Source organism: Tamandua tetradactyla, chromosome 5, assembly GCF_023851605.1.
Source record: "Tamandua tetradactyla isolate mTamTet1 chromosome 5, mTamTet1.pri, whole genome shotgun sequence".
In the NCBI taxonomy this organism is placed as follows: Eukaryota; Metazoa; Chordata; class Mammalia; order Pilosa; family Myrmecophagidae; genus Tamandua; species Tamandua tetradactyla.
In genome coordinates this window covers 162231989-162252787 of record NC_135331.1, presented here as the reverse complement: position 1 = coordinate 162252787, position 20799 = coordinate 162231989, and the positions used below count along the sequence as shown (strand labels likewise).

The window sequence follows — 20799 nt, the reverse complement described above, 5'->3', positions numbered from 1 at the left end:
CATACTTTTCTCCCATCTTAAGGACCTTGCCTGGTTAGCTTTGATTGGACTGCTCTTCTCCCTGAAGTTCTCATGGCCAGCTATTTCTGGTATTTCAGACTCCAGTTCATAAGTTATATTGGTCAGGGTTCCCCAGAGAAAGAGCATGGTTTGCAAGCTGGAATCTCTGATAGAGGTGGTGATGCTGAGTCCTTAGACTTAATTCCCCAGTGGAAGTTAGCTGGCTGGAAATTCTGGCAAGAGCTAGTGTTAAAGTCGAGGAATAAAATTATCCTCTGACCTCTGAAACCCTCAGGTTTGACTTTAAAGACCTCCAATCTTTTGGATGAGGGATGAGGAGATTACTCACATTGCTAAGGAATTCTCCTTCATCAATGATAGATGCAATCAACTAACTGCAGATTCAAATTCCACCTATGAAATACCCTCACAGTAAAACACAGGCCAGTGCTTGACCGCAAAAAACTGGATACCACAGTTGAGCCATCCTTGTTGATGGTTTCTCATGTTTTAATTTTCTTCTTTGCCTGGGACGTACATTTCTGTTTCTTTGTATGGTTTGTAATCTTTTGTTGAAACATGTTTTTTTTTAATTGTAAGGTATTATTGCTGAAATTCAGACTCTGAGGCATCTGTTCCTGCTTTTACCCAGCTAGGATTATGACAGAACTTTCCTGGAATGCCAGGATCTACAAGCACAAACAAAGAGAATAAAGGAAAAAAGTAAACACTTTTCCCAGTCTTTGCAGATTGACTTGTGCAAATGCTCTCCTTCAAGGCTTATCCATACAATGAGTTTAGAGAATAGCTCCAGAACATAGTGTAGGGTCTTCCCTGCTCCTTTCCACCATTTATCTTTTCTTGAGCATGCCCGTATTGCCCTAAGAATTCCTTTATTTACATGAATAGGAATGGCCCCTCTTCTCTGGCAACAGTTTCCTCATAGACTTGGGCACTGCACAGTATGTTCCATAGCACCAATACCTTGTTTCAGCAACATGACTTGGTGGATATCCCACAGCATTCTGTGCATGCTCCCGTGCACAGGGAGTGCAGCCAGCTCATGCCAGGCTGGTCAGGGGTTGTGGAGGGCACATCATCAGATTTTAATTAAACCCGTAAAACTTATTACTCTGACACTTTTCTTAGGCATATACGTAGGTATACATTTCCTATTTATTGTCCATCTTGCTTCTCCCACTAAAACATAAGGCCCATGGGAGAAAGATGACACTTCTACTTTGATTCCACAATGAAAAGAATAATGCTAGCACAATGTAGGCATTCAATAAACATTTGTTGAGTGATTAAGTGGATAATGATCATGCGCCACTGCTTGAAAATCTTGCAGAGATATCAATCTCTGATATCTCTGACTATTTTGCTGGTCTTTTCCCAGCCCCATTCCATAATGGTGGCCTTGCTAAACCTTACTCCTGTTTTATTTATATGATATGTCTTTTGAGGAAAGCTTGTGAGCATGGGTCTAAGATTGCTTGGGTTTAAAATATATTTACTCCTCTGTGTGATTTGTGGAAAGGAAATTAATATTTCTCAGTTTCATTTTCCAGACTGTAGAATGATCTACTAGAACTAGTACCCACTTCCAGGATTAAACGAGATGATTATTGTAAAATATGTGGTATTGTGCTTGGCAAAGATTAAGAACACAGTACATGCTATCTAGATGTATATATATTTTTTATGGTTAGACTGATTTATTAAGAGCCTCTCCTTCCTGCCCTCAGTCTCTGAGTCACTTTTCCTACTTGTGCACCAGCCCCAAGAAGGTATTTGGGAACAGGGACTCAGAGTGTTGTCTGATGAAGCCCAGAAAGTAGCTCTTATTGTCTTCCTAGCACTGCATAAAGACAGGTGGCAGCTCCAGTCCATGTAGAGTGCCTTTACCTTGGGCACCTTCTCAGCCTCCTTCTGCTGGTAATTGTCCTGCAGGATCTGGAGCTGTTCCAGAGAGGCCCATTGCAGACAATTAACCAGCAGCCGCCTGTACTTATTGTCTTGGATGTCAGTGTCAACCTTGCCAGTCACACTGGGGTCCCCAAAAAGGTCAAGTTAATCATCCTGAATCTGAAAGAACTCCTCCATCTCCAGAAGGATCCTCTTGGCATTGGCATGCTCCTTCTCCCCATCCATGCTCACCATGTATGTGGCAGCAGCAACAGGAAGGTAGAAGGAGTAGAAAGCTGCATTGTACTGGGCCATGGATTTGTACCTCTTTTCAGTGAATCCGCTAAAATCCACATTGCCCTCTGGGGCTGTGATGAGATCCAGTGTCTGCCCTATCTCAGTCTTAGAGGAAACCTGCAGGAGCAGCTTGATCAAGTTCAGATAATAGGGCTGCTCCTGGCAGTAGTGCATCAGCAGATGATAGACACATGCTTCCAGCAACATGGCATCATTAATGGCATCCAAACCCATGGCTTCTGATACGAGTAGAGCTGTCCTTGTCAGATGAGGGATAAATCCATGATGTCGTCTGACATCAGGAAACAAGGTTGGAGCAGTTCCACATACCAGCCCACAGTTAGGTTCCTCTGGAAACTATCCGGATCCTGCTTCTTTGACTCCTCCAGCTCCTGGTAAACTGCCAGCACTGTCAAACCCCAATTATACTTGTCTCCAATGGCATTGCTCTCCAGGATCTACTTGAGCAGGGTGATAGTATCTCCTGTCTCTGGGTGCCATTCTCATCCTTGGTCAGTACTATCAGATGGTAATTCCTGTTCCCAAGAGTGCAGTTTCCAGGAACCATTCCTATGCTGGAGAAATATTGTGCATATTTTACATGGCCCATATTTATTAAAATGAATGTTTGAGAATATTCAATTTACTGTATTCTATGAATATTGTAATTACTTATATTGCCCCAAAAATCTGAGAAAAAATGTTCTTATGTATACTGTATTACATAAAATATATGGGTGTGGATGATTCTGGAATGTGCTCCTGTTCAGTGATTTTCCAAATTCTCATGTTAAAATATCTTCTGCTAAGTATGATGTCCTTTTTATCTACAAAAGTCCTTGGCTTGTCAAGTTTTTATATATTTGTGATAGGCCCCAACTGAAAGTTAATTCTGTGTTTAAAGTAATCCTAAGTGTCTCTTCTACAAGAATAAATCCTTTTATTTTTTTAAAATCACTCCCTAAGTTGTCTGATTTACTAGATTGAGTTTTTATGTATTCAGTTTTCTTAAAGCAAGGTACACATGAATATTTAAATAATACCTATCGTTTTCTTTTGCTTCTGACCTTAATTGTTTTCTTATGATGTGTAGAAATGGTGACTAATGTGTGTCCATTGCTTTATCATTATTTTTAATATGGGTATGAATTCTAATTATATTTGCCTTTGAAAATTTTTACCCTCCAGTTCTATATAGCTTTAAAATTTCTTTCATGTGGATGGGCCAAAGTAGAAGGTAAACATTTCAAGTAGAAGATTTTATCAGCTCAGTTTCTCTTCACTAATCCTGCTTGCCAATTTTTGCATTCCATATAAACACCTACTTTTTTCTTATCATTAAAGCTAAAAACATTCTTATAGAATACCATATCCAGGAGTGAGACAAATGGCAGGATGGGCCCTGGAATCTCTGAGTGATCCTTTTAGACCCTTATCCCATCTGCCCACCCGTGGCACTCTGGTCTTATCACCACCATCTGTTCTTAACCACCAGGACGGTGGCTCCTTAGGCTTATTAGGCTTTTTCACCTTTGTAATTCAGTGAACCTGGGAGTTGCTTGGACTTGGTAACCCACAAGGCTGTCGGCAGTGAGTCACATCCCTAAACCCCTGCTCCCTGCCTAGGACTCTCTACACTCTTTCCTAGTATTTTTTCATAGTATGTATCACTCTCTGAGATCGTCTGTATTTTTACTTATATACTAATTCATCTGTCCCCCTTCCATCCATGAGAATGTAAGCTCCTTGCAGGCACAAATGTTGCCTGCTTTGTTCACTACTCTTTCTAGAATAATACTACACACAACAGGAATATTTTTGAAAGAAGAATTAATATATTAATGTATCACCTGTCATCTATTGCTCCCCCTTATGAATCCCCTCCATCCCCTTAAGCTCTCTAGAGAATGCTTTATAAGAGAGATCATGTGATAGTTAAGATGACATTAGCTGCTACAATGGATAAGCCACTTTCTCAGTAAATCGACACAATTGTTTATTTCTACGAAACTTCTTTAAGAAGTCTGAAATGAGTGTTTATGGTTGTTAGGCATCTCTGCAATGGTTTGGAAGCCCAGGCCCTTTCTGTGCTCTGACTTTGCCCTCTTTAGCACAGGCTTCCAAGGTGGCTGCTCATCAGGATTGAGCCAGCAGTGAGGAGGGTGTGTGTGTGTGTAGGGGGGGCATGGATCCTGGCATGTGGCATATCTCACCTCTACTGAAATTCCATTGCCCAGAACCTAGTCTCTGCAAGGACGCTGAGAAATATATCTTCTCTGAGCCACAGTATAGGCTTGGTAGCTGGCCAGTCCTTGTCACAAATGGGCACACATGCAGACTAAAACTTTGAGAATCAGATAAGACTTACCTAAAAGATCTCAGTGTTATTCCATTGGGATTCTACTCCAAAGAGACCAACGGGAGTGATGCCAAGAGATTACATGAACAAAATATACTCCTGAGAGTATCTTCAGCAATGCCTTCCTTCCTTCTCCTCCTCTCTGCTCTCCTCCCCTCATGGCCCCTCCCCTCCCTTCCCCTCCCCCCCATTCACTCCTCTCCCTGCACCTCCTCCCGTATCTCTTCTCTGCTTCTCTGTCTGCCTTTCTTTTATTCTTTTTTAAAACCTTTTTTTTTGCATGGGCAAGCACTGGGAACCACACCCGGGTCTCCCGCATGGCAGGTGAGAACTCTGCCACTGCACCAACACTGCCCACCCTACAACAGTTTTTAATTCCAACATGTCATTCAGTTCAAGCCCAAAATTCCCTGGGCTCCCCTGTGTCCAACATCCACACCCATTTTGTTTTCTGTGGTTCCGCTTAATATATAGCCAAGCAGCGTCAAGCATTATTTTGAATTTTGGAAGGCAAAGGTCTGTTGTAGTAAATTAAACTCTAATTCCCATCCAGTGAATTCTGCTCAGTAAAAAACAGCAACCAGATTTGTGAATAGAGGCTGGAATTTTAAGCTGTCACCCAATATGGTGCCCAAACAGAGTCTAGGTAAGTATTACTAATAAGTATTACTTATTTCAAAATGTTAAATGGTTAGGCCAGATGTTTGCGTGGGGAAGAATTATTGTTAACTGACAGCTTTTCCATGACTATTAAACTATGTGGGAGTAAAATGTTACAAGATTACTTATTTAAACAAATAGCAAAAAACCGTATTTTTAGGCATGTTAACTATTGAAAAAGAAAGAAACAAGAAAAATTCACAAATCAAGCATTAGGAAAACACATTCAGTGATGTAAAAGCAGTGATCACCTTAGGTGGCATAGAAGGACCACGTACACGGCCAGGCTTCCCTGCAGCAGATCTGGTAATTCAGAGAAGCACTTTGTTAAGTTTTAATTTTATATGAAGAGAATAACAAACCATATTCTCCTTTTGTCTTTTCACTGGGGATACATGGTGGTGCCAAATTCCTGGATATGTAGATGTAAAAAACTTTCTAATAAGCTGCTTCACAAATCTTTGAGGATTCAAACACAGCATAGCTCACTTATTGAACATGTGGTGAATAGAAGGAAGAGCTCTTGATGATTTCTTCTCAAGCACTTTCCTTCAACAACATTTATAGACCCTGAGGGTCCGGAGATGAATAAGATGAATCCCCTCAAGAGAATTTTGTTGTCTGATGGGAGACACTCAAGTCAATGAACATTTGTGATAAAAAAGAGAGGTTCCAGCAAAGGCTGGATTCATGGAGGAAAAGCCTGTCTGGGTGTGGCCATGGGAAAGCTGCCTGTCCCTCATGGACTCTGGGATTCTGGAAGGCAGAGACAGAGCCATTTTCAGTTTTGCACCCCTAATTCCCATGAGAGGGCTTGGCCTCAGGAAGAAAGGGGCTTTCTGATCACAGGGTCTGGAGAAATGCTTTTTATTTTTTTCCTGGTAGTTTCCAGAAAAAGGAACCATTGAAAGCAGGCAGCATATAATGAGAGGAGAAACCATCATGCCCAGGTTTGCCAGCATTGGTTGGAATCTTCTGGCTAAAAGAGAATTTCTCAACCTTAGAACTACTGACATTTTATGCATCCCCAGGGTCTAGAATGTTTTTTATTGTGAGGGGCTGTTCTGTGCATGGGAGTCTTATCACTATGCCAGTAGCAGCTCTCACCTTCCAGTTATGACAACCCAAACTGTTTCTAGACACTGCCAAATATCTCCCAGGTGAGACCACTTTGCTTCAGAGATGGTAAGTATACATTCCTTCCACTTACCCCATACTGATACTATTGCCTTGCTGTGGGATACTTTTATTTTACAGCTTTGTCTTAAATATTTAACAGTTTTCTCATGTTAAATATTGCCTCAGATAATATTCAACATAAAGGCAGACCAGGTCTTGTGTGTGTGTGTGTGTGTGTGTGCGTGTGCTTGTGTTGTTTTATTAACTTCTGTTCTCACAAGGCATCACATATTGGGGATGCACAATAAATGCTTGTGAATGAATGAATAAGGTAGCTGCAAAAAAGCTTGCTCATTCTTTCTCTCCATTACCTTTGCAATGGGACTTTGCATTTCTCCCCTAAAGAGGTAGAATCTATTATGCCTTGAATCTGGCCAGGACCTCTAACTTGCTTTGACTAATGGTATCACAGCAAATAGGATGAAAGCAAGGAATTAAGAAATCCCTGCTTATTGGGGCTTGTTCTTTCACTGCTTGGAAATCCTGAAGTAACCTGCTATAGAATGAGAGAACCCATGGAGAGAGAACCGTCATCTCAGACACCCCACCTTAGGCCACCATGGAGCAGTCAGCCCCAGCTGACCCATCAGCTGATGTTTGACTGATGAGTGAGCCCAGTTGAAATCAGCCAAGCCCAGCCCAGACTAGAAAGTGCCTAGATGAGCCCATTTCAATTTGCTGCATCATAGGATCATGAGCTAAACAAATGGTTGTTGTATTTTATGTTTAATTTTAATTAAGTTTCAATTAAGCATTTAATTTGGGGGGTTATTTCTTAGGTGGCAAAAAGTAATTACTGAATGTTTCTTCAGTGAATAAAGACAAAGCACAGGAGCTCAGCACTTGTTTCGCGTACATAGAAGTTGAATAAGGGTGGGGACGAGGTTGGCAAAAATTGAGCTAGAATGATGCCAAATTGATACCTTCATGTCTTCCTAAGGAATGGAATTTTGTTGAAATGCATATCGAAAATAAAAGACCTCCAAATGTCTTTAAATTATGGAAGTGCTATTGTCCTGTTACCAGAGTTTTATTGTGAAAAAAGTAGAATAGGGTAATACTATTGGCCAGTGGTTCAGTAAGGAGGGAGCTAGCCTAGCTTTTCTGCAGTACAGAGCTGGGCTCAGGATGGAGAAGAGACGTTGTCGCTGAAACTCTGCTGTGCCTGTCAGTAGGCATCTGGAAGCTATATTTAGTTCTGGACATCACCCTTTAACAGTGATAGACAAGGTGGGCCCCATGCAGGCGAGCATGATCAGGAGAGAAAGAGCCTTGATAACATGCCATATGGCTTAAGCTAGAGAGAGGGAAATTCAGTGAGACTGGTAACTGCTTTCAGCTATTTGAAGGGCTGTCATGTGGAAGAGGGATTACACTTGGTCTTGTGTGGTCCGACAAAACTAGGGCCAATGGGTTCAACTTCCAGCAGCCAGCTTTCAGCTATGATACTAGGGTCGAGATTCTTTAGTCAGAGCAAGCCTAAGAGAGAACTTCTGCTGGCATTCTCCTAGGCTACTCATTTCAAATGGCTTTCCCTGGGGTGATTATTTTCTGTATCTCCAAATATCTGGGTCTCAGCTGCTCTGAGCACTGAGCTAAGGAGTGCTGTGCTGTGCTAAACTTCTCAGAGCTGTGCTGATCTGCTTCTCTCCTTTCTGACTTCTTTCAAGTCTCACTCATTGGGGAAGGCACTCTCCCCTTCACTGACCACGAATGTAATCAGCTATAGATGACATTCATATGCTGATGATTTAAGTCCATAGCAACAGAACAACCGGGCACCATCACCTAGCCAAGTTGACACATGAACCTAACTATTAAACATCTCTTCCTTTCTAACTCTTTTGCACTTGTAATTTGCCCCATACAATTAGCTCCTTATCATATGTTGCTTTATTTTCTAGTCATTTCAGTATCATTTATGAACTGATTCTGTGATTATAAAATGCCATAACATATAAAGTCTTCTTGTTCCCTAATTGTTTCCTCTATATTTTTATCTCTCCAACTAAATCTTTATATATATAACGGGGTCACATTTCATTATTTTTCCATGAGTATCCTGTTATTGCCATACCATTTGTTGAATTTTTTGTTTGTTTGTTTTGCATGTTTGTTTGTTTTTTGGGGAAGTGCACAGACTGGGAATTGAACCTGGGTCTCCCGCATGGCAGGCAAGAATTCTACCACTGAACTACCCCTGCACCCCCACCCCCAACTCGATTTTTAAGGTACTTTGGAATAAGAACAAAACCTTCATGCATTTTATTAAAATGGCTTATGAAAGTGCTGTCAGGCTAAATTCCTTGGTCTAACAAGTATCATAAATAAGACACAACTTAAATATGTTGTTTTATTCCCCCTAAATTATTTCATAAAGAGAGGCAAAAAATGCATATGGGTACATTCATTAAACTACCAACATAATAAACCCATCAATGATATTCATAAGGGGTCCGCTCTCTGCCCAGTGAAAGATTGGGCACCATGAGGAAGGGAAAGCATGCTAAGATCCACTTGCTGTATGATTTCTCAAAGTCTAACTTGACAGACAGAATTAACGTACCAGAAATATTAAATTCTTAACTGCATGGCAATTTGAAGAGAATGCATGCAGGCAGCAGCAGTTAGGAGTGCTTTGTAAATGGGCTGTGAAAGACGGGGAGAACAGAAAAAACAGTGCAGGCAAGGAAGAGAATTCCAGGTGTGCGGAGCATTAGAGCTGAAAAAAAACTTAGAAAAGCAAAGTGCATATGGGGACAGAGAGGAATCCAACGTGAATGAGACAGAAGATGGACGAAAGGGAAGAGGCAACAAGACACAAGCTGAATTCATAAGAACGTTCCTAAAACATTAATAAGAACAGAAGGAAACATAACTAACACTTATTTATAGCATTCATTATATGCAGGCACCATATAAAATGTTTTATGAATATTATTTCATTTAATTTTCACAAGAACCCTTTGAAGTAGATACTGTCACTCTTATTTTACAGGTGAGGAAACTGGAGAATAGATGGTTAAGTTATTTCCCCAGAGTTAAAGCTAGTAAATCATGGAACCAGGATTAGAAGCCAGAATACTTGGTCTCCTAACCATAGCTGCATTCGAAGTAGACTGAAATACAGGAATTATGCCTTCCTTTGGCTATAGACAAAAACCGTTAAGCTCCTTATTTTTCATTCCTCAAAAACCTTCTGTTGTTTAAGATTTTTTTTCCTGATAGAATTTTTAAAATATCTTCTTTTGATGGTAAAATAATCTGTTTTATAGCTGTATATAAATCAGAACTATTTCCTCTCACCTTATTACATTTTGTGTCCAAAAAATTGTCTAATGATAAATTAGTTCCTCTTTGAGTTAGGTCAGCCAGTCTCTGTAATTTTGCTAATTTCTTTACTCTTCTTGTCCAAAGTGTTATGTTAAAAGCTTCAAGAGTCATACTTTCCCCAGTGTGGTTATAATTAATTGAGAAGATAAGTCCTGTATAACCAAAGTAAAATCACCTCTTGTCATCCGTAGACTTTTCCTAAGGATTTTCCCGGAGTGTTTTTAATTAAAGGCAAATGAACTAGTACATGAAAAATCCAAATCTGACAGCCAGAAGTTCCTTTAAAATGGTGTAATTTACTTCAGGTTTTGACTTATATAACTATTAATCAAAACTGTATATATATTGTGTGTGTATATATTTATGTATGTATATATATATTGTTATATTTGGCAATGTTTTGTTTATCTTATGAACTAGAGAAAAACAATGAATTGAAAAATTGAAAAAACCATGAATTTCATGGTTAATTTAGGTTAAACATAATAGGACATAAACAGATTTTCTTTAATCTTTAAAGAAAATATACAAAATATATTATCAAGATAGAGTTAAAAGGATAGTGTACCTTTTGAGGGAAGACTGGGAAAAAATCCATAACAGTTTCGCATACTAGGAGAGGAAATAAACAATGAAAAAGGAAATAGTGTCTTTTTTTGTCAAGGAGAAAAGTAGAATCTCATTTATTAAAACCAATTAAGTGATCTCTAATTTTAAAAGTATGTCCTAGATATTAATTGGAAAATAACTCAAAAATGGGACCCCTCTGATATGTTTACCTAACGGTTCAACATGGTGAACCACTGGTTCAAAGCAAGTGTAATTTCTAATAATTTAATTCTGATGGTCCATAGATTTTCAGAGCTGGAATTACAGTATCAACAACTCACTAACAAAATTCACTTGTTTGTTCCTCAATTAGCTATCCTTTGAGATGAGAGGAAAACCCACAGAGGGTGAGCCAGGGATTAATTTTTTTATACTAATTGGCACAGAAGAATTCTAGTTGTCAAATCAGCTGTGGGTCCCCGGGGTAGCTTTTCTGCTGAGCCTTAAGCGGGAGTGATTTGCAGTTACACTGTGGATGGATTAAATACGCATTACCATAGGCTCAAATTTTCTTGCAATTTCTTACAGTTTTATCTGAAAATGATAAAGATAAAACCTTATCGACTTCATAAAATTCAAATAAGGGGTTCTGAGCTACTTATATGGCAACTTTTGAATTTATAGGAGAGACTATGCCTCTTATTAGTTAACCATTTCTAAGGAATGCAAAAAAATGCATTACCTAGTCATGGTTTAGTACTGGCTGCCAGTTAATTGTGGTAACAGCTATTATGGCACTGAAATGGGAGGATACATCCTTGATTTTTAAAAGATGTAAAACACACACCCCTGAGGTAGAGGGAAATCATTATTTTTTTCCTAAAAAAGGTTTCATACTTAATGAAAACCTTGAAAATAGAATTACAGCTTGACACTTTGGATAGTCGGGATGGGGGCTGGCGGTGGAGAATAGGAGTAATGTGTGATGAGAAAATCAGGATTTTATTTCTTACGCTATAGTCTAACTATAAGCTTTGGATAAGCCATTATCATCGATTTATGAATTTTTATTGAACAGAATACCTAATTGGGGGGGGGGCTTAGTTACCAAAATATGCGCATTTAGAAGAAAATAAGAGTAGTATGCTCCCTTACATCTGAAGTATCCCTCGGAACCAGTATTTCTTGGTTCTATAAACTTCGAGTTCATACTTTGGCCTATATAACATTCTCCACATGAATGTGCTTTATTCCAACCTTTTATTTGCTTTGTAAAATAAAATGTTAGCGCCTCTAATGGCCAATAAGTGTATGAAAAGATACTCAACATTCTTGGTCATCAGGGAAATGCAAATCAAAACCACAATTAGATACTACTTCCCACCAATTAAGATGACTGTAATTAAAAAACCAGAAAATAATAAGTGTTGGCAAGGATGTGGAGAAATAGGCATCTTTACACATTGCTGATGGCATTGTAAAATGGGGCAGCCACCATAGAAATCAGTTTGGCATTCATCAGAGAGTTGAAATAGAATTACCATAAGGCCTGACAGCCCCACTTCCTAGTATTTACCCAAAAGGACTGGAGGCAGGACTTGAACAGATATTTGTACATCAGTGCAAACATTATTAATGATATTATTATTAATTTTTATACTAACATTTTTAATAATACTATACTAACATTATTAATAATAGCCAAAAGGTGGAAGCAACCCAAGTGACCATGAACAGATAAATGGCTAGACAAAAAGTGGTATATATACACAATGAAATATTATTTAGCTGTGAAAAAGAACTGATGTTATGATGCATGCTGCAACATGGATGAAATGTGAAGACATTGTGTTGAGTTAAATAAGCCAGGCACAAAAAGACAAATATTGTTTGATCTTACTTATATGAAATACCTAGAAGAAGCAATTTTCATAGAGACAGATATAAGCTTATAGTTTACCAGGGTATAGTGGGGAGAAGGAAAGAGTTACTACTTAAAGGGCACAGAATTTCTGTTTGTGGTGATGAAAGAGTTTAGGTAATGGATTTTGGTGACAGTAGCACACTATTGTGAAGTAATTAATACAATGAACTGTGCACTTAATTGGTTAAAATGGGAAATTTTCTGTTGTATATATTGTACTACAATAAAAATTAAAAAAAATATTATATCCTTCAGGAAGTTGCCCATGAATCTATAAAACTCCTTATATAGAACTATCCAATAAGTGGGGTTTTCCTCTTCTTACTCCAAATTACAAAAGAAAGTGATTTTGCTACGCAGTATGTTTTGTACCCTTAAAGTCAGAAGCCACTGAGAACTGCCCAAAGAATCATAGTCAAGCAATGTGAGGTGATTAGCACTCTTGACATCTAAATTGGAACTCACCAACTCCCCCCTCTCCTGCCAAATGAATTTATTTCCCATTTTATACTACTGACAGTTGGAAAACATATCTCTGTTTAAAATCTTTGCTCTAAAAGTTAGCACTTAAAGGTGACATCTATTTCATATATTTTTAAAATTACTCATTTTTCCTCTTGAAAATAAACCTATATATAGGTTTATATAACTTAGTTATATTGAATTTTTAGTTAAAAAAATCTTGATTCCACAAATCAAGAACATGCATTTAATGATGAGAAGAGGCAAAGAGATGTTTATTTTTTTAATGACACTATTGTCCGTTTTTTGCCCCTCTTATTGTTGAAGGAAGTCATTGGCCATTAGATTATGTCGTTTTTTGCTCCCGGCTAGATTCCCAATTGGTATTTTTTCCCTGCCCATCCTTATTCAAACTCTTTGGGTGATGGGCTCCTTTCTTTGACCTCAAGCTGCTCTAAATCTAGTCCATTAGGGAAGTAGAAAGAAACATCATCACAAAAGCTGCTCTAACCTACCACTTTCCCAAGAAATGCCATTTTAAAACCTTTTCTGATTCTTGAGACTACTCTCTTTGATTTATCCTCCTTTTCACCTTCAAAGTTTCTGCGTCTTTCTCTTCATCTGCTTCTGTCAGCACAGTGCTGTCACCAGACTCTGTATCATCATAATTTTTCCCAACCCATGTGTCTGGGTCTGACCTCTGCCTCCCTCATGTCTTGGTCTGTGTTAAGCATTTCAGGATCAAATTACATTTCCTGACAGCACCCTATGGCATTTCGAGAAAAAAAAACCTACCTGGTTAGGAGGTGTATAGTTTTGAGCAGTGTTTCAACTTTACAGCAATCTATATATGATTTATGCAGCATGTTGTTGCTCCCTGAAGAAAATAACATCTTTCCATAATCATTAAATAATTTACCCCCACAAAAGAACCCCAGAGAGAAATAATAATTTTTTCATGTGGAGAGGGCTTCTCAACATCCCCCTCCAGTCCTTTAGGTGGGAATCCTGTTGCGGGAAGGATTCCAGTCTTAAATAAATCTGGGCAAGGGAGAGTCCCCAGTCCTATCTGTCAACATTTCAGTATGTTCTGCGATATTGGCTCTCCTCAGGGGAGGGCATGTCCCGCGTGCCATTTTGTACTAGACGTTAGTTAAGGCAGTGAGGAGTGAGAAGGCTCACAATGGAACTCTGCACCACAGCACACAAAATGCTTTGTCCCATTGCTTGCCGTAGTAGTTGTGACTGTGAAACAGACCTTCCCCATAATTAACCATGATCCTTTTATCATAGCAGATGGGGGAGGAATTATGTGCTAGGGTTGCTAGCCCTTAGGTAAAATGGAAAGGAAATGAATATACCTTGGGGGATGGACAGTGGCTCAAATGGACAGAAAAACGAAGTAATGCTTTCTATAATTACCATAATTATTACTGTGCTATAATGGACAAACCCCTTTCTCAGTAACAGCTGCCTCACACACCTTGTATCTTTGATGTCATCGCTTGCTACTGCCCCTCGCTTATATTCTTGAATCAAACTTCAGCTTGCTGCACTTGGAATTCACCAGGAATATTTCTGCCTCAAGTTCTTATTTCTGTTCCTGGAATGCTCTTCACTAACAAATGCTTTTATTTGGCTCCTTCCTCTCTCTCAGGTTTTTACTAAAATATCACTCTCTTGGTGAAGTCTTTTATGAGAACCGTATCCAAAACTGTAATCGTCCCTGCCACACATCCCACTCCTGGCTTAATTGTCCTTTTCATCACAATCTAACACATGATGTAACTGACTCATTTATCATGGTTATTGTCTCTCTGTTCCCTCCAAAATGTAAGCTCCACCAGAGCAGGGATTTCTGTCTATCAGACAACTCCCTCTTAATGCTAGTGACCCATTCGAGAAAATTCCATGTTTTGTGTGAAAATACTTACTGGGAACCTAGTTCCCGTTATTACAAATTGAAAAGAAAATATGATACATTACATGTCAACCCAAAATCCACAGCCAATTTCCCAACATGTAGCTAAAACATTTCTATGTAAGTAAAAAAGCTGATGTTAGAATATAAAATGCTTGAAAAAAATTCTTTTCTGTGCTCCAAACAGTTAATCTTGTTGTTAACAGAGAGTTGCCTGATATGCAGGAACATGATTCCTAGAGCCAGAGGCACTGCTGCTACATATCCCCTGTGTCAACACTCACTACCATGTCAAAAACGTCCACATGCAATTCGGATATTTTTCAGTTGCATACATAATATAACTTGAAAGTCTTCGTGCATTGTTTTGTTAAAAACATGTATTGGGGTTTCAAGGGAATAAATACATTGCTTCTAAACACTTTCTTTCCTTAAATATTGATTCTGAAGAATATTTTATTGAATGATAGGTATTTTTTATGAAAGTCTGGGTGTTAACAGCCTAGTGATATTCTACCCAGAAAATATTACCCAGAGAACAATTCTGCAGGGTGTACCAAGATTTTCTTAGAACCATTCTTAGCACAGAATTAGACGTGCACAATAAATATCTGATAGGTGAACTAACCACATTTAATGTTTACTAGACACTGGCATCTGGACCAAATGGCCACAATACAGACCCCTCTACAATGTTCACGTCACAAAATGCTGGGAGACAAGACTGTACCCAGATGGTGGGCTCTGTGAACCACAGCTTATTGATGAGATGTGACCTGTAGCAAGTGACAGCTTTCAGGTTCTAGTTTCTTCCTCTTTATAAACAACAGAGCAAAACTTCAAAATCCTTAAGATCCATTTTAACTTAAACATGTAAAATATTACTTCCTTGCTAGGGTTGTTGCCTGGATTCAATGAAGATTGGGTTTAAATCACCACAGCAGAGTACATGACTGCAGAGTACATTAACCACATGGTTAATGCCCAGTAAGTGGTAGCTATTATTGTTATTTTTATTATTTTCATTTTTGTTTAATTTATGCATAATAATGCACTAGTCCACCTAAATTTTCAGCTTAGTTTTAGCCACCATTGACTCTAGAATGCAGTTGAACGGCGGCTTTATAAATATTTTTGGAGATTTTTGCCAATTGTTTCCAAATTGAATGATTGTGTATACATGCATTTTGTTATGTTGGTATTGTTAACTTATTTTAAAGATGACAGAAACCCCTAGACTTTGGAAATTCCTATTGCACCTCCAACAGAGTGATAAATCGTTTTGGTTTGTTCATTTTGAAATCTCTCTTGCCCTTCATTAATTTTAATAATTAAGTGTGAACCATACAAAATTTTCAAACAAGAAAATTCTTTGATCTTGAGGCACTTCTTGATTCAATCCCTATTTCCTTTTATTTTGCTTACAGAAAGCTTAACTTTTTTTTCTCTTCTGCCACATATTTACTTTCTAAACTTATATTTTAATGCTCTTCTTATGTTGGTAAAAGGGTATTTCTAAGTAGGGCTGATGATTTGTGAGCTATAACCTTTTTATATTTTATTACAGTGAGGGGTGTGACAGTAAAGAATAACAACTTGAACAATTAATCCCAAAGCATCATTTTGGAAATGTTCAAAAAGAGAAGGATCAAGAGGAGAGGCTTGAAATCATCAATAGCCAATGGCAGTATTATTTCAATACTCAGAAGAAACATTCTTTAAATGCAATAAACACCATTAAAAAAACTTCATTTTAAGGAAGCTTTTTCTTGGGGGGGAGCAAAGGAACATTTCAAAGGTTTAGTTTTTAAGACCCTCCTCTTCTCATTAGAACTCATCAGTTTATCAATTGATTTCAATCTATGATGACTTCCTTTGAATACTGGGCTCTATGCATGATTGTACCCTGAAATAGATGAGCACATGTAAAGAAGAAGGTTCTCCTTTTCTTTTCCTGGAAAATATGATATTGATGTTTATAACACAGATTCACAATGTGATGGTACTACTGGAGAACATACCAGGGGGAAAGGGATATTATGGGACAAAGGCAGTGAGTTCTCTGCCCAACGCGCTAAAACGACCAATTCCTGAAACTCTGGAGTTTCAAAAGGAAAGAGTTTATTGCTAGGTGCAAAGCAGGAATCCAATGGTCTATCAGCCCAAAAATCTGTCTCCCTGAACTACAGTAAAAACTCTGAGGGTTTTATAGTATCAAAAGATAGGCAGGGTTTAGAATTATGAGCACAATGGCTCCAGGTGATGTAATTAGAGGTGATCTAATTATTCAGCATATACAGATCAATTACATGTTCAGTCACAGAATGTATATAAGAAAACAGCAGCCTTAATATGATGATGGGCATGATTTTTAGTATTATAATGAGATATAGGTGACTTATAAGTTAAAATCTAAGCTACTGCACTTGGGCACATACATGTGAGGTGGCCCATTTTGGTTGGATCCAGTTTTTGGTTGACAAGGTAATTTTGGAATTGAGGTGGGTTAGTTCTGGGCTGACCCAAGACCCTTCATTAACGAGCACTAGGGGTTGTCTTTAGTGATCATAAGACTCCAAATTTCTAAAACAGGATAAAATGGGTACAAGTGAGGGTCAATTACAAGGGTTCGACAACCACAAGGGCATGAGACAAGGTCTATACAATCATTATCTGAGATCAAAGCAGCTGGATTACAGTTCAGAGATTTCAGGTATTTCCTTCTGTCTACTGTAATGTACTAGAAACAAAAAACAATACCTATACAATGATTCAGCAGACATAATCATTCCTTAAATCCTAACTTCTCAGTTATGGGAGATAGAGGACGACTTAAGAACTAATTAAAAAAAAAGCGTTGGTAAGATATTAAACATGAGATAAAGACAATTATTGATTGTACACATTTGTATTTGCATAAATGCTGATACAGATATCAACCTTTTGAACAGAATGTCAAAGAATCATGTAAAAGTGGTATGGACATTACTTTTCATTAAGAATAAATATAAATTATTGATTTGTTAAGAGTATATGTGAAGAAGAAATGAGAATGTTCTCATGTTGACTTTGGTGGTAAATGTATAACTTGTACCAAGAGCCACTGTTTGTACACTTAGGATGGATTATATGGTATGGAAATAAAACTGTTTAAATAAAATACATACATATATATATGTTGAAAGAAGGGTCAGAAGATTATAAGTGAAGGAATGATCATTGAACTTTGTGCTGGTTAGGGTAAATGATAGGAGCTGCTATAACAAATAAACCAAAAAGTCTCAGTGGCTTAACACAATAAAAATTCATTTTTTGTTCAGGGGAGGAAAAAAAGGAAATGTGAAGGAAGACTTTGTCTGGGGGGAGGGGCTTATGTGGGTGGGTGTGGCCTTTCATTATGCTGCCACCTTGTTTTGCAAATGAACTGGAGGGCAACGGAGGCCTTTCAGCCAGGAAACCATAAAGCAGTATGCACTCTAAAGCAGAGGTTGGCAAACTAGGGACCATGGGACAAATTCAGACTGCTGCCTGTTTTTATGGGCCTATGAGTCGAGGATGCTTTTTGCATTTCTAAATGATTGAAAAGAAAAAAAAAGCTCACAAGAGGAATAATATTTTGTGACATATAGAAATGATATAAAATTCAAATTTCAACATCCATAAATAAATTCTTATTGGAGCACAGCCATGCTCGTTTCTTTACATATTGTCCTTGGCAGCCTTTGCAGTATAACAGCGGAGTAGTTGCACAGAGACCATATGGCCCATGAAGCATACAATATTTACTATCTGGTCCTTTATGGAAAAAAGTTTGCTGACCCTTGGTCTAAAGGAATACACAGCCTTTGAAACAGACTCTAAGAATTCATTCTGCCTGAATTTTCCTGATTTAGCATTCTCTAGGCAATGAGACTGGTTCCATATTTTGTTAGAAAGCCTTTAAGGGCCTATAGCTAAGTAAGAAGCCAACCTTGGTTTTGGTGTTACAAATCATTTACCAGAGCAAAAGTAAAAGGGTTCTCACTTGCCTTGGTTTTTGTGACTAAGTCACAACCTTTACCTCAATTTAAGTATCTATAATTCTTGTTTCAGTGCTGTGGATTTGAGACTTTGTTATGGAACCCTCGCATCATTCCTGTGCCCTCTGAAGCTGGAGTTGTGCCTCAGTCTTATTAGTCCTTCTTAAAACTTTACTACTTCTCCTTTATCTTCATTATGATGATTGGATCCATGCCACCAGCTGTCAGACTGACCTAACAGAGATTGCTTTCCTGTTCGAATTTTGGACATACTGTTGTTAACTTCCTGACTTTCCCCTCTTCCCACTAAGTTGCTTTCTTAGACAGCTTTTACTAATTCTGTGAATCTTGTTCTTTAATATAGCCATCCAGTCTCTGGCTTTGATGATTTTTGGCTGTTATGAAGAAGTGATAACTTGCTGTGAGCCATTTAGGAAGGATGGCCTTTGTTGACATCAAGGCCACGTGGACTGCTTGCAAGTCCAAGAACCCATGCCAACCCTCAGAATAGCAGTGAAGATACAGAGGAGAAGACGTGGGGGTATGCACTCAGTGAATGAACTGAGAGATGGAGAACCCTTCCAGCCTTGCAGGGGGGCAATTAACATTTTCCTGAGGCTAGAAGTTTGAGTAGTTTTGATAAATCTTTATTTGACATATCTGCTCAGAGTTCACCATGGAAAAGGAATGACAAAAAAATGCATCATAGGCTGCTTCATCCAAGTCAGTTTGTGTTCAAACTTTCTTTAACCTGTTATAATAAATATGAGCCCTGGAAACATAGCACGTGACCATTTCTCGGATTTGATATGCATAGCCTCACTCTACGGTCTACAGGGTGAAGCATTAGTTTACTCAAGTTTGTATTCTGACTCTGCCAATGCAAACTTGGCTAATTCACTTTAACTCCAATTCTCAGTTTTCTCAACTGTAAAATAGAGTAATACCTGCTTTATTATGAACAGTAATGAAATATCATATGTGAAGTGACTATATATCATAGGCACTGAATAAATGTAAATTGTTAGTGGTAAAATTGTAACACTGTTTCCTTCATGCAACCAAGAGGAAAAACTATTTTCTCCACCCTGGAGAGAATAATAGAGCAAGCAGTCTTTCTTTAGAAGTTTTGTATAGTTATGGGATTGAGAAAGTCACGTCACAGCCCTGAGAAGAGCTAAGGAAGCTGGGATAAATGGTGAAAGTAGGAGATAGGAGAATCAGGGACTGCCATACCATTTTCCTGACCCAGCTGTGGTTGCTATAACTTGAATTTGTCTATAACTTGAAAGGTGTTGCAATTAAGTAACATGAAACTGAAAATGAAAGTGAGGGAGGTATCTGCAAGGGGAATGAATTCTGACTTTAGAATGACCTTAAAGCTCTGGCCAATGGTCAGACTCAGTGGATGAATAGATGGGTTGAATACATTTAGGTTGTCAAGAAACCTGGGTGGGGTCACCAAATTGCAATTAGTCAAATCAGGCAATGAAGCTGGAAAAAATAATGATTCTACAGACTTTAAAATGAGCTGGGGGACATAAATGGCAATGTCAACCCCATTTTGAATGGCCTGGTCTCTGAGTCACCATTGCCATATGTCACTGAAGAGCTCATTCTTTCCATTTGAGACTGAAGATGATTGCACTGGACACATGCAACTGCTTCCTAGTCATAGATCTCTGACAAATAATGCTGAGTATTGTGGTTGTAAATTTTCCATTCAGTATCCTTGACTGTCAACTTGCATGGTGATTTGGAACTGTATGTGCCCCAGAAAAACATAAACTTAATTCATTCATGTGGGTGTGAGCCATTTGTAAGTAGGATGTTTTGATGAGGTTACTTCAGTTAAGATGTGATTCACCTCAATAAGGATGGCTCTTTCTTTCTTTTTGTTTTAAATATTTTTGACAAATATTCACACACATACAGTGCAGACATGGTGTGCAATCAGTGGCTCACAATATCATCACATCATTGTGTATTCATCACCAAGAACATTCTTTAGAACATTTGCATCACTCCAGAAAAAGAAATTAAAAAAAAAGAAAAAAAATTCGCACATCCTATACCCCTCACCCCCCTCATTGACAACTAGTATTTCCATACACCCAATTTATTCTATCCCTTATCCCTCTTATCATTCATTTACCCTTTATCTATATTCTTTTACTCATCTGTTCAT

The 20799-nt window shown here is 38.3% G+C and overlaps 1 pseudogene; it reads right to left on the bottom strand.

The window, feature by feature from the left end:
- Positions 1-1765: 1765 nt before the first annotated feature.
- The window catches only part of LOC143683369 (farnesyl pyrophosphate synthase pseudogene), a 31369-nt pseudogene continuing 12335 nt past the window's right edge, over positions 1766-20799 (bottom strand).